This window comes from Phoca vitulina, unplaced genomic scaffold (genome assembly GCF_004348235.1).
Source record: "Phoca vitulina isolate PV1807 unplaced genomic scaffold, GSC_HSeal_1.0 scaffold11, whole genome shotgun sequence".
Lineage (NCBI taxonomy): Eukaryota > Metazoa > Chordata > Mammalia > Carnivora > Phocidae > Phoca > Phoca vitulina.
Genome location: NW_022589714.1, coordinates 15,878,169 through 15,883,731, shown reverse-complemented (window position 1 = coordinate 15,883,731; position 5,563 = coordinate 15,878,169).

Genomic DNA, 5,563 nt, shown 5'->3' with positions numbered 1-5,563 from the left:
CGCGGTCGGGGAGCAGGCGCCCAGGCGGAACGCTGGGAAGTCACGGGGAGCCACGACCCGGCCGCCAAGGGGCGGGCCGCCCACGGTGCCCGAGAGATGCTAACTTTCTCACCCTCCGGTGCACGTGACGTCGCCGGGCGGGGAAGCACACTGAATTCAACCAGAGGGCAGCAGAGAACACTCTCAAGGAGCTTTGAAAGCTTTAACAGATTTGCGGGCATTCAGCCTAAAAGAATTTTGGGAAACTACGGAGCTTCTCCCACGTTGAAGTTGACAGAGAAAAAAAAATTTTTTTAAGACTTTATTTGGGTGGCTCAGTCGTTAAGCGTCTGCCTTCCCCTGGGGTCATGATCTCAGGGTCCTGGGATGGAGCCCCGCATCGGGCTCCCTGCTCAGTGGGAAGCCTGCTTCTCCCTCTCCCTCTCCCCCTGCTTGTGTTCCTTCTCTCGCTGTGTCTCTGTCAAATACATAAAAATATTTTTTAAAAAAGACTTTATTTATTTGAGAGCGAGAGAGAGAGAGAGAGCAGGGGGAGGGGCAGAGGGAGAGAGAGAGAGAAGCGGACTCCCTGCTGAGCAGGGAGCCCCATGCAGGGCTCAATCCCAGGCTGAGACCATTACCTGAGCCTAAGGCACATGCTTAACTGACTTGAGCCACCCAGGCGCCCTGACAGAGAAATTTTTTAAGTGTAAGTTTAAGTAAGGGTACTTTTTTAATTAACGAGAAATAGAAAATGTCCAACTTTTACAAGGTGGAAATGAAATGAGGACTGACTGCAATTGGAATAAAGATTTCATTTTATTTGACTTTGTAAAAAGCACATACAGTCTTAAATTGTGTAGAAGTTTTTTTTTTTTTAAGATTTAAAAAACATTATATACTTATTTGTCAGAAAGAGAGCACAAGCAGGGGGTGCAGCTAGCAGAGGGAGATGGAGAAGCAGTCTCCCACTGAGCAAGAAGCCCGATGCAGGGACTCAATCCCCGGACCTTGGAATCATGACCTGAGCCAAAGGCAGTTGCTTAACTGACTGAGCCACCCAGGCGTCCCTGTGTAGAAGTTCTTATCTGTGAGTTTTATCCATTGGTTCTCAAAAGCCCATCAAAAAATGGCACTTATATTTTAAATAATTCATGCTGTTTTGGCCCTTGTGATTCCAGAGTTCTCCATATAGGCTTTCAAATATCTATTTCTAAAGCCAATCCCTTTACAGAAATACATATTAGACAGGAAACCCCTGGGTTTAGATGCCTTGATTACTGTTTTTAAAAACCATCCTAACCATTTTTAGGTGTACAGTCCAGTGACATTAAATAATTAATATTGTTGTGCAACCATCACCACCATCCATCTCCCCAGCTCTTCATCTTGTAAAACTGAAACTCTACCCATTAAACAATAACTCCCCATTCCCTCCCTCTCCCTTGGCAACCACCCTTCTACTTTCTCTATGAATTTGACTACTCTAGGTACCTCATGTAAGTGGAATGATATATTTGTCCTTTTGTGACTGCTTATTTCATTTAAGATAATGTCCTCAAGGTTTATCCATATTGTAGCATATGTCAGCCTTCCTTTTCTTTCTTTTCTTCTTTTTTTTTTTTTAAGATTTTATTTATTTGTTTGAGAGAGAGAGACACAGCGAGAGAGGGAACACAAGCAGGGGGAGTGGGAGAGGGAGAAGCAGGCCCCCCGCGGAGCAGGGAGCCCGATGTGGGGCCCGATCCCAGGACCCCGGGATCATGACCTGAGCCGAAGGCAGACGCTTAACGACTGAGCCACCCAGGCGCCCTTTTAAGATTTATTTATTTATTTGAGAGAGAATGAGCAAGCATGGGGGGGTTGGGCAGAGGGAGAGAGAGAGAGAGAATCCTCAAGCTGACTCCTCACAGAGCACCAAGCCTGTCTTGGGGATTGATCCCAAGACCCTGAGATCATAACCTGAGCTGAAATCAAGAGTCAGCTGCCCAACCAACTGAGCCACCCAGGTGCCCCTGTCAGCCTTCCTTTTTAAGACTCGATATTTTGGGGTGCCTGGGTGGCTCAGTCGTTGGGCGTCTGCCTTCGGCTCAGGTCATGATCCCAGGGTCCTGGGATCGAGCCCCGCATCGGGCTCCCTGCTCTGCAAGAAGCCTCCTTCTCCCTCTCCCACTCCCCCTGCTTGTGTTCCCTCTCTCGCTGTGTCTCTCTCTGTCAAATAAATAAAATCTTCAAAAAAAAAAAAAGACTCGATATTTCTACTGAAAGTATATAGCACATTTTGATAGCCATTCATCTGTCAATGGACAAAATGCCTTGATTACTCTTTTAAAAAGGTTTTCCTAAAACCAATATTTTGATATATCCTCTTTGATACAAAGGTTGTTTTTTGTTTTTTAACACCCCAGGGCAATGAGCCCTAGTTTGAAATGTGATGTGAGAAATCTGTATTTTTTTTTTTTTTTTTGTAAAATGGAAGGAGGACTATTGTGTAGTCAGGCTTGTTCTCAAGCAAACCAATTTCAGGGAAAAGTAAATACAAAGGAAAAGTTTATACAAAGGATCTAAGGGGAGACTATGCCTAGTTGTTCAAACAACAGCAAGTATGGCTGGAGCTTGTGAAGTTTGAGATGTTGTGTCAGATATCAACTTATTGCTTCTCAGACAAGGACTTAATACACCCCTCAATATATGCTGTCTGATAAACAACAGAATTCCTTTAAGCAGTTCTTTCAAAGTGCCCACTATGTTAACCTTTCTCAATAGAGGTTGCAGAAGGACTATGTAGGAGGAAGAGGTTTCCTGCAATTTCCAACATAGTGGAAGGAGTGGAAGGGGATTGCACGGCAAAGGTCAGACTCGTAGATGTGAGAACATCTAGTAGGGCCTACCCCAACTGTAGGCCCAGAAAGTGATCCCTCTGGGACCTTGCCACCTTGGCCCAGCCATAACCCATCTACAACTTACTAGACAGGGAAATCAAATTCCTGCCCGGCCTGTGGTCCAGAAGGTCAAACACCAAGAAGTTGATCCTTCTACAAGCTTTGTGTGCAGCCTGCCTGTGGCCGAGGACGTCCACAGAGAGCCGCTGTTCTCTTTGCAAGCCCCCTCTGTTATGTAGCCCATACTCTCTGAAGGCCTTCTGCACTTGAGATCTGAACCCCTTTTGAATTTATTCTTACTTGGATACTCTCCCTCAGCCCTAGGGTACCATATATAGTTTCTTTATATGTTATTTCTTTTATTATAGTTATTCTTTTTTTTTTTTTTTAGAGTGAAGTATTTGTTTGTTTAAGTAACCTCTACCCCCAACATGGGGCTTGAACTCACAACCCCAAGATCAAGAGTTGCATACTCTTACCAACTGAGCCAGCCAGGTACCCCAATATAGTTAATTATTCTTTTTTTTTTTTTTTAAAGATTTTATTTATTTGACAGAGCGAGACACAGCGAGAGAGGGAACACAAGCAGGGGGAGTGGGAGAGGGAGAAGCAGGCTTCTGCAGGGAGCCTGATGTGGGGCTCGATCCCAGGACCCTGGGACCATGACCTGAGCCGAAGGCAGACGCTTAACGACTGAGCCACCCAGGCGCCCCAATAGTTAATTATTCTTATATTAAATATCTACAATATGATTCTTTTTTTCTTTTTAAGATTTTATTTATTTAATTGAGACAGAGAGTGAGAGAGAGAAAGCATGAGACGGGGGAAGGTCAGAGGGAGAAGCAGACTCCCCGCTGAGTGGGGAGCCCTATGTGGGACTCGATCCTGGGACTCTGGGATCATGACCTGAGGTGAAGGCAAAGGCTTAACCAACTGAGCCACCCAGGTGTCCTACTATGTGATTCCATATTCTGACTGGACCCAGACTGCTACAGAGTTAGTACTGGGAGTGGTCCCAGGAGATAGAGGCCTAAAGATGGGATTTGGGAATTGGTTTTGTTGTGCACTTGGGCTTGAGCACTCAAGGAGGAGGAACCAGAAAAATGAGAAGTAGTAGCCAGAAAAAATAGCAGGAAAACCAGAATAGCTTGATGATGTCTTGGAAGACAGGTAAACAAAGTGTATCAAGAAAGGGCTGTGAAGGGAAAAAAGCATTCACATATAAAGTGTCCATCTTCTTGACATTTATACTTAAAACTTAATTAAAAATCCAGTCTTGGCTACAGTATAATGAAATAGTCTTACACTGTTAATGCAACCTGACACAAAGCTTTCAGAAAGCTAATTTAGCCGTTATCAAAAATATAAACATTGAGGAATCCTTTTACCCAGTATCTTCATTTATAGAAAGAGTCCCATAAATTTAAAAAGAGATATATGTACAAGGATGATGATAATATAAAAAAATTAGAAACAATCCAAATGCCCAGTAATTGGGAGTTGATTAAATAAATTACAGCTAAAATGTAATAGATTCATATACATATGGCACAGAGTAAAAAATACATTGTTAAAAAAAGGAGCAAACTGGGGTGCCTGGGTGGCTCAGTCATTTGAGCATGGGACTCTTGGTTTCAGCTCAGGTCATGATCTCAGGGTTGTGAGATCCAGCTCCACACTCAGCAGGAAGTCGGCTTGAGGATTTTCTCCCTCTCCCCCCGCCCCTCCCCCCATGCATGCATGTTCTCTTTCTCAAATAAGTAAATCTTAAAAAAAAAAAAAGCAAACTGAAAAATAATATAATCAGTGTTATATGTGCAAAATAATAGTAGCATGAGTAGTTGTATAAAAAAAACTAGGAGGCGGCATACCTGAGTGGCTCAGTCCGTTAAGCATTTGCCTTCGGCTCAGGTCATGATCCCAGGCTCCTGGGATCCAGTCCTGCATCAGGCTCCTTGCTCAACAGGGAGCCTGCTTTTCCCTTAGCCGCTTCTCCCTCTGCCTGCAATCCCCTGCTTGTGCTCTCTCTCTCTCTCTCTCTGACAAATAAATAAAATCCTTAAAAAAACACAAACAAACAAAAAAAACCTAGGAAACATTAGAAAAAAAATGCTGACAATAATTACAGAGGTGGGGATCAGGAGGGCTGACGAAGTTATAGCTTCTTTAAGTCTCAAAGTTTTCCATTTCTATTTGATAGATTTTAATAATCATTTGACTAAAACTACCACATGGGTTGTTTCACTAACCAGTTAAAGGTTTCCTCTCTAAGGAAGGCTTTAAAAATGTCCCCCCCCACAAAAAAAAAGTCAATTTCCAAAGGCTGGACATTTAATCTTCAACCATTTGATTCCCCTAATTGGCCATCATGAATCTTTCATCCACAAATATATTTTAACTGCTTTCAAATCTCCTCCTATTCAGAGGCTAGTCTTTATAAACAAACAGAAGTCCAGGTGATAGTTTACCAGAAAATTCAAAGACTCTTATAAGGCAAAGTGATTAAAATCATTGTCTGTAGGTGACCAACTGGAGATTAGGGCTGCCAATCGCCGAAAAGGACAGAAAATGTCCAAGCAGGAGCCATCAATTCACAGCCATATGTAATCAGAGGCCTCCAGGGACCATGAAACAAGGTTCACACCAGCTGGGCCACCTGCACAGTTACCCGGTCTCGCTTCTCCAATAAAGTCGCGCCAAAG